The 17,455-nt window shown below is 54.8% G+C and overlaps 1 long non-coding RNA gene and 6 pseudogenes across 1 annotated transcript; all 7 read left to right on the top strand.

The window, feature by feature from the left end:
* The first annotated feature begins 9 nt into the window (after positions 1 to 9).
* On the top strand, positions 10 to 83 carry LOC123645428 (annotated as a pseudogene).
* A 3,120-nt stretch (positions 84 to 3,203) lies between these two features.
* LOC123645429 lies at positions 3,204 to 3,277 on the top strand (annotated as a pseudogene).
* A 3,117-nt stretch (positions 3,278 to 6,394) lies between these two features.
* On the top strand, positions 6,395 to 6,468 carry LOC123645430 (annotated as a pseudogene).
* A 2,852-nt stretch (positions 6,469 to 9,320) lies between these two features.
* LOC123644792 lies at positions 9,321 to 15,629 on the top strand. Its single transcript, XR_006737264.1, has 4 exons — positions 9,321 to 9,359; positions 10,576 to 10,687; positions 12,411 to 12,421; positions 15,613 to 15,629. It is a non-coding gene; the product is annotated as an uncharacterized LOC123644792 (long non-coding RNA).
* Positions 9,590 to 9,663, top strand: LOC123645431 (annotated as a pseudogene).
* Positions 12,775 to 12,848, top strand: LOC123645432 (annotated as a pseudogene).
* Positions 15,630 to 15,969: 340 nt separating the features above from the next.
* Positions 15,970 to 16,043, top strand: LOC123645433 (annotated as a pseudogene).
* Positions 16,044 to 17,455: the final 1,412 nt, after the last annotated feature.

Here is a 17,455-nt window from a genome sequence, read left to right on the forward strand (position 1 = left end):
CGTGTGCCTGGATCGATGATGTCTAAAAAAAATGGAAACTTTTGAAATCTGAACAAAATGAGTGAGGACTCGAGCTGAGGTCCAGCACGGGGATCGCCATGCCAGTGGGCTGAAGGGGGCTGAGTTAGTAGTGCTTGGGGTGAGTTAAGGCCTGTGATGTCTAGAAATCTGAAAGGCTCACGTATGTTGCAAGGAGTTGGGTTGGGCGGCGGTGTGAGCACACCCTGTTGGTGGCTTGCGGGGCTACCGTGGAAACCCTCTGAGGGCGTGGCCGGTGGCTTCCTTACCCCACCCTCACCAGACCCTGGGGAACTGAACGGGCATTGGCGATACCCCTGGGAAGTCCGTAGGCCTACCCGTGAGCCCCTCTCCCATTTGGCTGAGCCGGCCAGAGGTTGTGATGGGAGATCTCGGTTATGTCAGGAGGGCAGAGGTAGGAGCGGCTTCCAGGGCCGGGACGCCATTTTATATTTCTGCTCGCTTTTGTGTACGTGAAAGCACTGCCTGGGAGTTGAAAGAGAGACACCCACTATGGAATCCTAGCGGTCTGTTGTATTAACCACCGGACTGGCCGCCCATTGACGCGGTATGGCAGCCTTGGCCCTTGTGGGTTTTCCCGTCAAGCGAGCAAGGCCTTTTGAGTCCATGGCGGTCCTGCCTGCAAGTCCGTGCGGTGTCCGTCATTTGTGAAAGCGACGGGACTCTATCTTCCAAATGCTGGACTTTGAAGCTGGATGGAATTGGCCACCCTCCTGGGTCCTCAGTGGGTTTCCACAGTCTGTGAAGTGGTGACGAATGATGTTGCAGTGGAGGGGCTAGGGCGACTTTGAGTCAGGGCTTTGAGGACAGCGTAAATCTATGCCATGCCCGGCAGCAAAGTGAGCATGAGGGTTCTGGTCTTGCACGTGGCCAGACACACGTGGAACGTGAGATCCTATAGGTGCTTGCAAGGAGATGTTCCATTTGGGGAATTTTGTTTCCCCTGTACTCTGCAGATTGGGTGAGATATCGTTCCGGGGTCGTTCACCGGCGGACTGAGGAAACGCTGGTCTGGACAGCTGCACCGGCTCCCTTCTGTGGGCGGGACCAACGGAAAACACCCCGGAGGTAACATCCAGTTTTGAGTGGATTCAGTTTCCGGGGCTATGCTAATTCTGTTTCAGGGGCTGTGGCCAAGCCTGTGCTGGGTCCGTTGACATGTTTGTCGGGGCCGGCAGAATCTCCCAGTGGGGATGGCTTTTTTGAGGACCCTGACGTGCTCACAAACCCAAGATGTTGTGAGTTTGCGCCTGTCATTTTCTTTCCTTTTCCTTTTTTCTCTCTTTCTTTCTTTCTTTCTTACTTTTTTTTTTTTTTTTTTTTGACACGGAACAGTTCCCTGTAGATTCTTCCCAGGCGCTGTCAACCGAGTGTGTCAGGTGGCACCCATTGTTTCTTTATTAGTTTGTTTTCCCGATGAACAGAGCGAAGGAATTCACTTCCACTGAGCTATCCTTCTCCATGGAGGTAGCCCTGGGGTGTTCAGCCAACCATGCATCAGAAAACATTTGCAAACACGTGAAAGTCAGTCGGTCCATCCGTCGGTAGACTCACTCAATGGATGGATGATGCGGTGGATCCATGGAACCTCCGTGGATGCACTGATGCTTTCACCCGTACCGATCACGTTGACCCTGTGCACTCTGGTCCCTTACGCCTAAATGACAGGCTGCACCACACAGGCACACAGGATATCCATCTTCTGGGGCATTCTCCGTGATCAGAGGATGACCAGCACACACGCGGGTGGTGCTTCTGTGCCGAGGTGTGACGGGCAGCCAGGCCATTTTCCTTTAGGGGCTCGGGATGCTGTAGGCGTCCGTGCCCTCAGGGGATCCTGCAACGCCTGCGGCACACCTTTCAAGTGCGATTGTACCTTGGAATGCCGGCTTCCAGTGCATTCTGCATCCAACCTGTTCACATGGCAGATGATCGCATTTCAAATTCTTGGATGGTAACGTAGATGTTATGTCCACGGTCCCATACCCTCAGTGAGTTCCCACGGTGTATCAAGGGACAGGCGAGCGATATGCTGAGCCATGTCGAGGGCAGTGTGCTGAGAGTACGTGGAGAGGGGAGATTTCGGAGAAGATCTGTCCGGGGCTCCCTGAGCAAAGAAGGGAGCCCTATTCTTCTTAGCGGAGACGTTGTGTCCGGAGTTTCTCATGTGGTTAGGTACACCTAATCGGTACAGCTACGTCTCCCAGGAAGCCTCTTTTCTTTTTCTTTTCATTTTTTTCCCGGGGTGCCTGAGTTTCCCGGTTCTTTGCAGTCTGGTTGTCACCGAATGCCCTGGCGGGAGCTCAGTGGAAAAGCCGGTCATTAGGGCTTTGTCGTGCGTGCGGGGTGGCTGACCTGGAAGTAGGAACACAGTAGCCTCCCGAGGCAATGACCCCATTCTGGTCAGTTCGTCTTGGGAGGGTTTGGAGCGATTTCCGTGACTTCTTTAAGGAATGAAGAAATTCCTAGCAAGTGCCAAGAATCACTTCGCACAAAGAGTGTGAGGCATTGACGACGTGAGGAGCCATGGTGGGCTTCTGTCTCCTTGCCGTCAGGGCGGCACATTTACCTCAGCATTGAGCAAGGTCAGACACATCCGAGACGGATGATGAAATTAGTAGGCTCGCTGCACGCACAGAGTCATAGTGGTGGGAACACAGGCAGCCTTGTCTTGGGGTCATCATGCCCCAGCCACACATGGTAAGCACCGGGGCCTGGGCCCCTCACCTTTACTCATGCCAGTTTGGAAAAGGAACACGCATGGTCCCCGTATGCCCACAGATGTAATCTCTCCCCGCAGGACGCAGTGAAGTGAGATGTGGGCTTCGAAGGGATGACTTTCTCTCCTGCCCGGTGTGGCGACCTGATGGAAGAGAATAGGGAGCAGTTGTGCCCGCCATCATCCCCAAGGTGCAGTGGGAATTCTCTCCTACGGTAAGGATCTTGTGCCGGGATCAGCGCCACACCTCGTGGGGAGGGGATCGTGACTCTGCCTGGAGGCGGGGCCCTCACCATGCTAGCCAGCCGTGGGGCCGGTCATTGCTTGTGATGCCGGTCTCCCTGGTGGAAGAGTGTGGGTTGGCCAGCCCCGGGGTGACAGGAGGGCCCGGTGCTCAGTGTCCGCCCTGGATCTGGGGCTGAAGGTCCCTTTCGTACGTGTGCCTGGATCGATGATGTCTAAAAAAAATGGAAACTTTTGAAATCTGAACAAAATGAGTGAGGACTCGAGCTGAGGTCCAGCACGGGGATCGCCATGCCAGTGGGCTGAAGGGGGCTGAGTTAGTAGTGCTTGGGGTGAGTTAAGGCCTGTGATGTCTAGAAATCTGAAAGGCTCACGTATGTTGCAAGGAGTTGGGTTGGGCGGTGGTGTGAGCACACCCTGTTGGTGGCTTGCGGGGCTACCGTGGAAACCCTCTGAGGGCGTGGCCGGTGGCTTCCTTACCCCACCCTCACCAGACCCTGGGGAACTGAACGGGCATTGGCGATACCCCTGGGAAGTCCGTAGGCCTACCCGTGAGCCCCTCTCCCATTTGGCTGAGCCGGCCAGAGGTTGTGATGGGAGATCTCGGTTATGTCAGGAGGGCAGAGGTAGGAGCGGCTTCCAGGGCCGGGACGCCATTTTATATTTCTGCTCGCTTTTGTGTACGTGAAAGCACTGCCTGGGAGTTGAAAGAGAGACACCCACTATGGAATCCTAGCGGTCTGTTGTATTAACCACCGGACTGGCCGCCCATTCACGCGGTATGGCAGCCTTGGCCCTTGTGGGTTTTCCCGTCAAGCGAGCAAGGCCTTTTGAGTCCATGGCGGTCCTGCCTGCAAGTCCGTGCGGTGTCCGTCATTTGTGAAAGCGACGGGACTCTATCTTCCAAATGCTGGACTTTGAAGCTGGATGGAATTGGCCACCCTCCTGGGTCCTCAGTGGGTTTCCACAGTCTGTGAAGTGGTGACGAATGATGTTGCGGTGGAGGGGCTAGGGCGACTTTGAGTCAGGGCTTTGAGGACAGCGTAAATCTATGCCATGCCCGGCAGCAAAGTGAGCATGAGGGTTCTGGTCTTGCACGTGGCCAGACACACGTGGAACGTGAGATCCTATAGGTGCTTGCAAGGAGATGTTCCATTTGGGGAATTTTGTTTCCCCTGTACTCTGCAGATTGGGTGAGATATCGTTCCGGGGTCGTTCACCGGCGGACTGAGGAAACGCTGGTCTGGACAGCTGCACCGGCTCCCTTCTGTGGGCGGGACCAACGGAAAACACCCCGGAGGTAACATCCAGTTTTGAGTGGATTCAGTTTCGGGGGCTATGCTAATTCTGTTACAGGGGCTGTGGCCAAGCCTGTGCTGGGTCCGTGGACATGTTTGTCGGGGCCGGCAGAATCTCCCAGTGGGGATGGCTTTTTTGAGGACCCTGACGTGCTCACAAACCCAAGATGTTGTGAGTTTGCGCCTGTCATTTTCTTTCCTTTTCCTTTTTCTCTCTTTCATTCTTTCTTTCTTTCTTTTTTTTTTTTTTTTTTGACACGGAACAGTTCCCTGTAGATTCTTCCCAGGCGCTGTCAACCGAGTGTGTCAGGTGGCACCCATTGTTTCTTTATTAGTTTGTTTTCCCGATGAACAGAGCGAAGGAATTCACTTCCACTGAGCTATCCTTCTCCATGGAGGTAGCCCTGGGGTGTTCAGCCAACCATGCATCAGAAAACATTTGCAAACACGTGAAAGTCAGTCGGTCCATCCGTCGGTAGACTCACTCAATGGATGGATGATGCGGTGGATCCATGGAACCTCCGTGGATGCACTGATGCTTTCACCCGTACCGATCACGTTGACCCTGTGCACTCTGGTCCCTTACGCCTAAATGACAGGCTGCACCACACAGGCACACAGGATATCCATCTTCTGGGGCATTCTCCGTGATCAGAGGATGACCAGCACACACGCGGGTGGTGCTTCTGTGCCGAGGTGTGACGGGCAGCCAGGCCATTTTCCTTTAGGGGCTCGGGATGCTGTAGGCGTCCGTGCCCTCAGGGGATCCTGCAACGCCTGCGGCACACCTTTCAAGTGCGATTGTACCTTGGAATGCCGGCTTCCAGTGCATTCTGCATCCAACCTGTTCACATGGCAGATGATCGCATTTCAAATTCTTGGATGGTAACGTAGATGTTATGTCCACGGTCCCATACCCTCAGTGAGTTCCCACGGTGTATCAAGGGACAGGCGAGCGATATGCTGAGCCATGTCGAGGGCAGTGTGCTGAGAGTACGTGGAGAGGGGAGATTTCGGAGAAGATCTGTCCGGGGCTCCCTGAGCAAAGAAGGGAGCCCTATTCTTCTTAGCGGAGACGTTGTGTCCGGAGTTTCTCATGTGGTTAGGTACACCTAATCGGTACAGCTACGTCTCCCAGGAAGCCTCTTTTCTTTTTCTTTTCATTTTTTTCCCGGGGTGCCTGAGTTTCCCGGTTCTTTGCAGTCTGGTTGTCACCGAATGCCCTGGCGGGAGCTCAGTGGAAAAGCCGGTCATTAGGGCTTTGTCGTGCGTGCGGGGTGGCTGACCTGGAAGTAGGAACACAGTAGCCTCCCGAGGCAATGACCCCATTCTGGTCAGTTCGTCTTGGGAGGGTTTGGAGCGATTTCCGTGACTTCTTTAAGGAATGAGGAAATTCCTAGCAAGTGCCAAGAATCACTTCGCACAAAGAGTGTGAGGCATTGACGACGTGAGGAGCCATGGTGGGCTTCTGTCTCCTTGCCGTCAGGGCGGCACATTTACCTCAGCATTGAGCAAGGTCAGACACATCCGAGACGGATGATGAAATTAGTAGGCTCGCTGCACGCACAGAGTCATAGTGGTGGGAACACAGGCAGCCTTGTCTTGGGGTCATCATGCCCCAGCCACACATGGTAAGCACCGGGGCCTGGGCCCCTCACCTTTACTCATGCCAGTTTGGAAAAGGAACACGCATGGTCCCCGTATGCCCACAGATGTAATCTCTCCCCGCAGGACGCAGTGAAGTGAGATGTGGGCTTCGAAGGGATGACTTTCTCTCCTGCCCGGTGTGGCGACCTGATGGAAGAGACTAGGGAGCAGTTGTGCCCGCCATCATCCCCAAGGTGCAGTGGGAATTCTCTCCTACAGTAAGGATCTTGTGCCGGGATCAGCGCCACACCTCGTGGGGAGGGGATCGTGACTCTGCCTGGAGGCGGGGCCCTCACCATGCTAGCCAGCCGTGGGGCCGGTCATTGCTTGTGATGCCGGTCTCCCTGGTGGAAGAGTGTGGGTTGGCCAGCCCCGGGGTGACAGGAGGGCCCGGTGCTCAGTGTCCGCCCTGGATCTGGGGCTGAAGGTCCCTGTCGTACGTGTGCCTGGATCGATGATGTCTAAAAAAAATGGAAACTTTTGAAATCTGAACAAAATGAGTGAGGACTCGAGCTGAGGTCCAGCACGGGGATCGCCATGCCAGTGGGCTGAAGGGGGCTGAGTTAGTAGTGCTTGGGGTGAGTTAAGGCCTGTGATGTCTAGAAATCTGAAAGGCTCACGTATGTTGCAAGGAGTTGGGTTGGGCGGCGGTGTGAGCACACCCTGTTGGTGGCTTGCGGGGCTACCGTGGAAACCCTCTGAGGGCGTGGCCGGTGGCTTCCTTACCCCACCCTCACCAGACCCTGGGGAACTGAACGGGCATTGGCGATACCCCTGGGAAGTCCGTAGGCCTACCCGTGAGCCCCTCTCCCATTTGGCTGAGCCGGCCAGAGGTTGTGATGGGAGATCTCGGTTATGTCAGGAGGGCAGAGGTAGGAGCGGCTTCCAGGGCCGGGACGCCATTTTATATTTCTGCTCGCTTTTGTGTACGTGAAAGCACTGCCTGGGAGTTGAAAGAGAGACACCCACTATGGAATCCTAGCGGTCTGTTGTATTAACCACCGGACTGGCCGCCCATTCACGCGGTATGGCAGCCTTGGCCCTTGTGGGTTTTCCCGTCAAGCGAGCAAGGCCTTTTGAGTCCATGGCGGTCCTGCCTGCAAGTCCGTGCGGTGTCCGTCATTTGTGAAAGCGACGGGACTCTATCTTCCAAATGCTGGACTTTGAAGCTGGATGGAATTGGCCACCCTCCTGGGTCCTCAGTGGGTTTCCACAGTCTGTGAAGTGGTGACGAATGATGTTGCAGTGGAGGGGCTAGGGCGACTTTGAGTCAGGGCTTTGAGGACAGCGTAAATCTATGCCATGCCCGGCAGCAAAGTGAGCATGAGGGTTCTGGTCTTGCACGTGGCCAGACACACGTGGAACGTGAGATCCTATAGGTGCTTGCAAGGAGATGTTCCATTTGGGGAATTTTGTTTCCCCTGTACTCTGCAGATGGGGTGAGATATCGTTCCGGGGTCGTTCACCGGCGGACTGAGGAAACGCTGGTCTGGACAGCTGCACCGGCTCCCTTCTGTGGGCGGGACCAACGGAAAACACCCCGGAGGTAACATCCAGTTTTGAGTGGATTCAGTTTCCGGGGCTATGCTAATTCTGTTTCAGGGGCTGTGGCCAAGCCTGTGCTGGGTCCGTTGACATGTTTGTCGGGGCCGGCAGAATCTCCCAGTGGGGATGGCTTTTTTGAGGACCCTGACGTGCTCACAAACCCAAGATGTTGTGAGTTTGCGCCTGTCATTTTCTTTCCTTTTCCTTTTTTCTCTCTTTCTTTCTTTCTTTCTTACTTTTTTTTTTTTTTTTTTTTTGACACGGAACAGTTCCCTGTAGATTCTTCCCAGGCGCTGTCAACCGAGTGTGTCAGGTGGCACCCATTGTTTCTTTATTAGTTTGTTTTCCCGATGAACAGAGCGAAGGAATTCACTTCCACTGAGCTATCCTTCTCCATGGAGGTAGCCCTGGGGTGTTCAGCCAACCATGCATCAGAAAACATTTGCAAACACGTGAAAGTCAGTCGGTCCATCCGTCGGTAGACTCACTCAATGGATGGATGATGCGGTGGATCCATGGAACCTCCGTGGATGCACTGATGCTTTCACCCGTACCGATCACGTTGACCCTGTGCACTCTGGTCCCTTACGCCTAAATGACAGGCTGCACCACACAGGCACACAGGATATCCATCTTCTGGGGCATTCTCCGTGATCAGAGGATGACCAGCACACACGCGGGTGGTGCTTCTGTGCCGAGGTGTGACGGGCAGCCAGGCCATTTTCCTTTAGGGGCTCGGGATGCTGTAGGCGTCCGTGCCCTCAGGGGATCCTGCAACGCCTGCGGCACACCTTTCAAGTGCGATTGTACCTTGGAATGCCGGCTTCGAGTGCATTCTGCATCCAACCTGTTCACATGGCAGATGATCGCATTTCAAATTCTTGGATGGTAACGTAGATGTTATGTCCACGGTCCCATACCCTCAGTGAGTTCCCACGGTGTATCAAGGGACAGGCGAGCGATATGCTGAGCCATGTCGAGGGCAGTGTGCTGAGAGTACGTGGAGAGGGGAGATTTCGGAGAAGATCTGTCCGGGGCTCCCTGAGCAAAGAAGGGAGCCCTATTCTTCTTAGCGGAGACGTTGTGTCCGGAGTTTCTCATGTGGTTAGGTACACCTAATCGGTACAGCTACGTCTCCCAGGAAGCCTCTTTTCTTTTTCTTTTCATTTTTTTCCCGGGGTGCCTGAGTTTCCCGGTTCTTTGCAGTCTGGTTGTCACCGAATGCCCTGGCGGGAGCTCAGTGGAAAAGCCGGTCATTAGGGCTTTGTCGTGCGTGCGGGGTGGCTGACCTGGAAGTAGGAACACAGTAGCCTCCCGAGGCAATGACCCCATTCTGGTCAGTTCGTCTTGGGAGGGTTTGGAGCGATTTCCGTGACTTCTTTAAGGAATGAGGAAATTCCTAGCAAGTGCCAAGAATCACTTCGCACAAAGAGTGTGAGGCATTGACGACGTGAGGAGCCATGGTGGGCTTCTGTCTCCTTGCCGTCAGGGCGGCACATTTACCTCAGCATTGAGCAAGGTCAGACACATCCGAGACGGATGATGAAATTAGTAGGCTCGCTGCACGCACAGAGTCATAGTGGTGGGAACACAGGCAGCCTTGTCTTGGGGTCATCATGCCCCAGCCACACATGGTAAGCACCGGGGCCTGGGCCCCTCACCTTTACTCATGCCAGTTTGGAAAAGGAACACGCATGGTCCCCGTATGCCCACAGATGTAATCTCTCCCCGCAGGACGCAGTGAAGTGAGATGTGGGCTTCGAAGGGATGACTTTCTCTCCTGCCCGGTGTGGCGACCTGATGGAAGAGACTAGGGAGCAGTTGTGCCCGCCATCATCCCCAAGGTGCAGTGGGAATTCTCTCCTACGGTAAGGATCTTGTGCCGGGATCAGCGCCACACCTCGTGGGGAGGGGATCGTGACTCTGCCTGGAGGCGGGGCCCTCACCATGCTAGCCAGCCGTGGGGCCGGTCATTGCTTGTGATGCCGGTCTCCCTGGTGGAAGAGTGTGGGTTGGCCAGCCCCGGGGTGACAGGAGGGCCCGGTGCTCAGTGTCCGCCCTGGATCTGGGGCTGAAGGTCCCTTTCGTACGTGTGCCTGGATCGATGATGTCTAAAAAAAATGGAAACTTTTGAAATCTGAACAAAATGAGTGAGGACTCGAGCTGAGGTCCAGCACGGGGATCGCCATGCCAGTGGGCTGAAGGGGGCTGAGTTAGTAGTGCTTGGGGTGAGTTAAGGCCTGTGATGTCTAGAAATCTGAAAGGCTCACGTATGTTGCAAGGAGTTGGGTTGGGCGGCGGTGTGAGCACACCCTGTTGGTGGCTTGCGGGGCTACCGTGGAAACCCTCTGAGGGCGTGGCCGGTGGCTTCCTTACCCCACCCTCACCAGACCCTGGGGAACTGAACGGGCATTGGCGATACCCCTGGGAAGTCCGTAGGCCTACCTGTGAGCCCCTCTCCCATTTGGCTGAGCCGGCCAGAGGTTGTGATGGGAGATCTCGGTTATGTCAGGAGGGCAGAGGTAGGAGCGGCTTCCAGGGCCGGGACGCCATTTTATATTTCTGCTCGCTTTTGTGTACGTGAAAGCACTGCCTGGGAGTTGAAAGAGAGACAGCCACTATGGAATCCTAGCGGTCTGTTGTATTAACCACCGGACTGGCCGCCCATTCACGCGGTATGGCAGCCTTGGCCCTTGTGGGTTTTCCCGTCAAGCGAGCAAGGCCTTTTGAGTCCATGGCGGTCCTGCCTGCAAGTCCGTGCGGTGTCCGTCATTTGTGAAAGCGACGGGACTCTATCTTCCAAATGCTGGACTTTGAAGCTGGATGGAATTGGCCACCCTCCTGGGTCCTCAGTGGGTTTCCACAGTCTGTGAAGTGGTGACGAATGATGTTGCAGTGGAGGGGCTAGGGCGACTTTGAGTCAGGGCTTTGAGGACAGCGTAAATCTATGCCATGCCCGGCAGCAAAGTGAGCATGAGGGTTCTGGTCTTGCACGTGGCCAGACACACGTGGAACGTGAGATCCTATAGGTGCTTGCAAGGAGATGTTCCATTTGGGGAATTTTGTTTCCCCTGTACTCTGCAGACGGGGTGAGATATCGTTCCGGGGACGTTCACCGGCGGACTGAGGAAACGCTGGTCTGGACAGCTGCACCGGCTCCCTTCTGGGGGCGGGACCAACGGAAAACACCCCGGAGGTAACATCCAGTTTTGAGTGGATTCAGTTTCGGGGGCTATGCTAATTCTGTTACAGGGGCTGTGGCCAAGCCTGTGCTGGGTCCGTTGACATGTTTGTCGGGGCCGACAGAATCTCCCAGTCAGGATGGCATTTTTGAGGACCCTGACGTGCTCACAAACCCAAGATGTTGTGAGTTTGCGCCTGTCATTTTCTTTCCTTTTCCTTTTTCTCTCTTTCTTTCTTTCTTTCTTTTTTTTTTTTTTTTGACACGGAACAGTTCCCTGTAGATTCTTCCCAGGCGCTGTCAACCGAGTGTGTCAGGTGGCACCCATTGTTTCTTTATTAGTTTGTTTTCCCGATGAACAGAGCGAAGGAATTCACTTCCACTGAGCTATCCTTCTCCATGGAGGTAGCCCTGGGGTGTTCAGCCAACCATGCATCAGAAAACATTTGCAAACACGTGAAAGTCAGTCGGTCCATCCGTCGGTAGACTCACTCAATGGATGGATGATGCGGTGGATCCATGGAACCTCCGTGGATGCACTGATGCTTTCACCCGTACCGATCACGTTGACCCTGTGCACTCTGGTCCCTTACGCCTAAATGACAGGCTGCACCACACAGGCACACAGGATATCCATCTTCTGGGGCATTCTCCGTGATCAGACGATGACCAGCACACACGCGGGTGGTGCTTCTGTGCCGAGGTGTGACGGGCAGCCAGGCCATTTTCCTTTAGGGGCTCGGGATGCTGTAGGCGTCCGTGCCCTCAGGGGATCCTGCAACGCCTGCGGCACACCTTTCAAGTGCGATTGTACCTTGGAATGCCGGCTTCCAGTGCATTCTGCATCCAACCTGTTCACATGGCAGATGATCGCATTTCAAATTCTTGGATGGTAACGTAGATGTTATGTCCACGGTCCCATACCCTCAGTGAGTTCCCACGGTGTATCAAGGGACAGGCGAGCGATATGCTGAGCCATGTCGAGGGCAGTGTGCTGAGAGTACGTGGAGAGGGGAGATTTCGGAGAAGATCAGTCCGGGGCTCCCTGAGCAAAGAAGGGAGCCCTATTCTTCTTAGCGGAGACGTTGTGTCCGGAGTTTCTCATGTGGTTAGGTACACCTAATCGGTACAGCTACGTCTCCCAGGAAGCCTCTTTTCTTTTTCTTTTCATTTTTTTCCCGGGGTGCCTGAGTTTCCCGGTTCTTTGCAGTCTGGTTGTCACCGAATGCCCTGGCGGGAGCTCAGTGGAAAAGCCGGTCATTAGGGCTTTGTCGTGCGTGCGGGGTGGCTGACCTGGAAGTAGGAACACAGTAGCCTCCCGAGGCAATGACCCCATTCTGGTCAGTTCGTCTTGGGAGGGTTTGGAGCGATTTCCGTGACTTCTTTAAGGAATGAGGAAATTCCTAGCAAGTGCCAAGAATCACTTCGCACAAAGAGTGTGAGGCATTGACGACGTGAGGAGCCATGGTGGGCTTCTGTCTCCTTGCCGTCAGGGCGGCACATTTACCTCAGCATTGAGCAAGGTCAGACACATCCGAGACGGATGATGAAATTAGTAGGCTCGCTGCACGCACAGAGTCATAGTGGTGGGAACACAGGCAGCCTTGTCTTGGGGTCATCATGCCCCAGCCACACATGGTAAGCACCGGGGCCTGGGCCCCTCACCTTTACTCATGCCAGTTTGGAAAAGGAACACGCATGGTCCCCGTATGCCCACAGATGTAATCTCTCCCCGCAGGACGCAGTGAAGTGAGATGTGGGCTTCGAAGGGATGACTTTCTCTCCTGCCCGGTGTGGCGACCTGATGGAAGAGACTAGGGAGCAGTTGTGCCCGCCATCATCCCCAAGGTGCAGTGGGAATTCTCTCCTACGGTAAGGATCTTGTGCCGGGATCAGCGCCACACCTCGTGGGGAGGGGATCGTGACTCTGCCTGGAGGCGGGGCCCTCACCATGCTAGCCAGCCGTGGGGCCGGTCATTGCTTGTGATGCCGGTCTCCCTGGTGGAAGAGTGTGGGTTGGCCAGCCCCGGGGTGACAGGAGGGCCCGGTGCTCAGTGTCCGCCCTGGATCTGGGGCTGAAGGTCCCTTTCGTACGTGTGCCTGGATCGATGATGTCTAAAAAAAATGGAAACTTTTGAAATCTGAACAAAATGAGTGAGGACTCGAGCTGAGGTCCAGCACGGGGATCGCCATGCCAGTGGGCTGAAGGGGGCTGAGTTAGTAGTGCTTGGGGTGAGTTAAGGCCTGTGATGTCTAGAAATCTGAAAGGCTCACGTATGTTGCAAGGAGTTGGGTTGGGCGGCGGTGTGAGCACACCCTGTTGGTGGCTTGCGGGGCTACCGTGGAAACCCTCTGAGGGCGTGGCCGGTGGCTTCCTTACCCCACCCTCACCAGACCCTGGGGAACTGAACGGGCATTGGCGATACCCCTGGGAAGTCCGTAGGCCTACCCGTGAGCCCCTCTCCCATTTGGCTGAGCCGGCCAGAGGTTGTGATGGGAGATCTCGGTTATGTCAGGAGGGCAGAGGTAGGAGCGGCTTCCAGGGCCGGGACGCCATTTTATATTTCTGCTCGCTTTTGTGTACGTGAAAGCACTGCCTGGGAGTTGAAAGAGAGACACCCACTATGGAATCCTAGCGGTCTGTTGTATTAACCACCGGACTGGCCGCCCATTCACGCGGTATGGCAGCCTTGGCCCTTGTGGGTTTTCCCGTCAAGCGAGCAAGGCCTTTTGAGTCCATGGCGGTCCTGCCTGCAAGTCCGTGCGGTGTCCGTCATTTGTGAAAGCGACGGGACTCTATCTTCCAAATGCTGGACTTTGAAGCTGGATGGAATTGGCCACCCTCCTGGGTCCTCAGTGGGTTTCCACAGTCTGTGAAGTGGTGACGAATGATGTTGCAGTGGAGGGGCTAGGGCGACTTTGAGTCAGGGCTTTGAGGACAGCGTAAATCTATGCCATGCCCGGCAGCAAAGTGAGCATGAGGGTTCTGGTCTTGCACGTGGCCAGACACACGTGGAACGTGAGATCCTATAGGTGCTTGCAAGGAGATGTTCCATTTGGGGAATTTTGTTTCCCCTGTACTCTGCAGATGGGGTGAGATATCGTTCCGGGGTCGTTCACCGGCGGACTGAGGAAACGCTGGTCTGGACAGCTGCACCGGCTCCCTTCTGTGGGCGGGACCAACGGAAAACACCCCGGAGGTAACATCCAGTTTTGAGTGGATTCAGTTTCGGGGGCTATGCTAATTCTGTTTCAGGGGCTGTGGCCAAGCCTGTGCTGGGTCCGTGGACATGTTTGTCGGGGCCGGCAGAATCTCCCAGTGGGGATGGCTTTTTTGAGGACCCTGACGTGCTCACAAACCCAAGATGTTGTGAGTTTGCGCCTGTCATTTTCTTTCCTTTTCCTTTTTTCTCTCTTTCTTTCTTTCTTTCTTTCTTACTTTTTTTTTTTTTTTTTGACACGGAACAGTTCCCTGTAGATTCTTCCCAGGCGCTGTCAACCGAGTGTGTCAGGTGGCACCCATTGTTTCTTTATTAGTTTGTTTTCCCGATGAACAGAGCGAAGGAATTCACTTCCACTGAGCTATCCTTCTCCATGGAGGTAGCCCTGGGGTGTTCAGCCAACCATGCATCAGAAAACATTTGCAAACACGTGAAAGTCAGTCGGTCCATCCGTCGGTAGACTCACTCAATGGATGGATGATGCGGTGGATCCATGGAACCTCCGTGGATGCACTGATGCTTTCACCCGTACCGATCACGTTGACCCTGTGCCCTCTGGTCCCTTACGCCTAAATGACAGGCTGCACCACACAGGCACACAGGATATCCATCTTCTGGGGCATTCTCCGTGATCAGAGGATGACCAGCACACACGCGGGTGGTGCTTCTGTGCCGAGGTGTGACGGGCAGCCAGGCCATTTTCCTTTAGGGGCTCGGGATGCTGTAGGCGTCCGTGCCCTCAGGGGATCCTGCAACGCCTGCGGCACACCTTTCAAGTGCGATTGTACCTTGGAATGCCGGCTTCCAGTGCATTCTGCATCCAACCTGTTCACATGGCAGATGATCGCATTTCAAATTCTTGGATGGTAACGTAGATGTTATGTCCACGGTCCCATACCCTCAGTGAGTTCCCACGGTGTATCAAGGGACAGGCGAGCGATATGCTGAGCCACGTCGAGGGCAGTGTGCTGAGAGTACGTGGAGAGGGGAGATTTCGGAGAAGATCTGTCCGGGGCTCCCTGAGCAAAGAAGGGAGCCCTATTCTTCTTAGCGGAGACGTTGTGTCCGGAGTTTCTCATGTGGTTAGGTACACCTAATCGGTACAGCTACGTCTCCCAGGAAGCCTCTTTTCTTTTTCTTTTCATTTTTTTCCCGGGGTGCCTGAGTTTCCCGGTTCTTTGCAGTCTGGTTGTCACCGAATGCCCTGGCGGGAGCTCAGTGGAAAAGCCGGTCATTAGGGCTTTGTCGTGCGTGCGGGGTGGCTGACCTGGAAGTAGGAACACAGTAGCCTCCCGAGGCAATGACCCCATTCTGGTCAGTTCGTCTTGGGAGGGTTTGGAGCGATTTCCGTGACTTCTTTAAGGAATGAGGAAATTCCTAGCAAGTGCCAAGAATCACTTCGCACAAAGAGTGTGAGGCATTGACGACGTGAGGAGCCATGGTGGGCTTCTGTCTCCTTGCCGTCAGGGCGGCACATTTACCTCAGCATTGAGCAAGGTCAGACACATCCGAGACGGATGATGAAATTAGTAGGCTCGCTGCACGCACAGAGTCATAGTGGTGGGAACACAGGCAGCCTTGTCTTGGGGTCATCATGCCCCAGCCACACATGGTAAGCACCGGGGCCTGGGCCCCTCACCTTTACTCATGCCAGTTTGGAAAAGGAACACGCATGGTCCCCGTATGCCCACAGATGTAATCTCTCCCCGCAGGACGCAGTGAAGTGAGATGTGGGCTTCGAAGGGATGACTTTCTCTCCTGCCCGGTGTGGCGACCTGATGGAAGAGACTAGGGAGCAGTTGTGCCCGCCATCATCCCCAAGGTGCAGTGGGAATTCTCTCCTACGGTAAGGATCTTGTGCCGGGATCAGCGCCACACCTCGTGGGGAGGGGATCGTGACTCTGCCTGGAGGCGGGGCCCTCACCATGCTAGCCAGCCGTGGGGCCGGTCATTGCTTGTGATGCCGGTCTCCCTGGTGGAAGAGTGTGGGTTGGCCAGCCCCGGGGTGACAGGAGGGCCCGGTGCTCAGTGTCCGCCCTGGATCTGGGGCTGAAGGTCCCTTTCGCACGTGTGCCTGGATCGATGATGTCTAAAAAAAATGGAAACTTTTGAAATCTGAACAAAATGAGTGAGGACTCGAGCTGAGGTCCAGCACGGGGATCGCCATGCCAGTGGGCTGAAGGGGGCTGAGTTAGTAGTGCTTGGGGTGAGTTAAGGCCTGTGATGTCTAGAAATCTGAAAGGCTCACGTATGTTGCAAGGAGTTGGGTTGGGCGGCGGTGTGAGCACACCCTGTTGGTGGCTTGCGGGGCTACCGTGGAAACCCTCTGAGGGCGTGGCCGGTGGCTTCCTTACCCCACCCTCACCAGACCCTGGGGAACTGAACGGGCATTGGCGATACCCCTGGGAAGTCCGTAGGCCTACCCGTGAGCCCCTCTCCCATTTGGCTGAGCCGGCCAGAGGTTGTGATGGGAGATCTCGGTTATGTCAGGAGGGCAGAGGTAGGAGCGGCTTCCAGGGCCGGGACGCCATTTTATATTTCTGCTCGCTTTTGTGTACGTGAAAGCACTGCCTGGGAGTTGAAAGAGAGACACCCACTATGGAATCCTAGCGGTCTGTTGTATTAACCACCGGACTGGCCGCCCATTCACGCGGTATGGCAGCCTTGGCCCTTGTGGGTTTTCCCGTCAAGCGAGCAAGGCCTTTTGAGTCCATGGCGGTCCTGCCTGCAAGTCCGTGCGGTGTCCGTCATTTGTGAAAGCGACGGGACTCTATCTTCCAAATGCTGGACTTTGAAGCTGGATGGAATTGGCCACCCTCCTGGGTCCTCAGTGGGTTTCCACAGTCTGTGAAGTGGTGACGAATGATGTTGCAGTGGAGGGGCTAGGGCGACTTTGAGTCAGGGCTTTGAGGACAGCGTAAATCTATGCCATGCCCGGCAGCAAAGTGAGCATGAGGGTTCTGGTCTTGCACGTGGCCAGACACACGTGGAACGTGAGATCCTATAGGTGCTTGCAAGGAGATGTTCCATTTGGGGAATTTTGTTTCCCCTGTACTCTGCAGATGGGGTGAGATATCGTTCCGGGGTCGTTCACCGGCGGACTGAGGAAACGCTGGTCTGGACAGCTGCACCGGCTCCCTTCTGTGGGCGGGACCAACGGAAAACACCCCGGAGGTAACATCCAGTTTTGAGTGGATTCAGTTTCGGGGGCTATGCTAATTCTGTTACAGGGGCTGTGGCCAAGCCTGTGCTGGGTCCGTGGACATGTTTGTCGGGGCCGGCAGAATCTCCCAGTGGGGATGGCTTTTTTGAGGACCCTGCCGTGCTCACAAACCCAAGATGTTGTGAGTTTGCGCCTGTCATTTTCTTTCCTTTTCCTTTTTTTCTCTTTCTTTCTTTCTTTCTTTCTTTCTTTCTTTCTTTTTTTTTTTTTTTTTTTTTGACACGGAACAGTTCCCTGTAGATTCTTCCCAGGCGCTGTCAACCGAGTGTGTCAGGTGGCACCCATTGTTTCTTTATTAGTTTGTTTTCCCGATGAACAGAGCGAAGGAATTCACTTCCA

The sequence above is a fragment of the Lemur catta genome, chromosome 9, assembly GCF_020740605.2.
Source record: "Lemur catta isolate mLemCat1 chromosome 9, mLemCat1.pri, whole genome shotgun sequence".
NCBI classification, from domain to species: Eukaryota; Metazoa; Chordata; class Mammalia; order Primates; family Lemuridae; genus Lemur; species Lemur catta.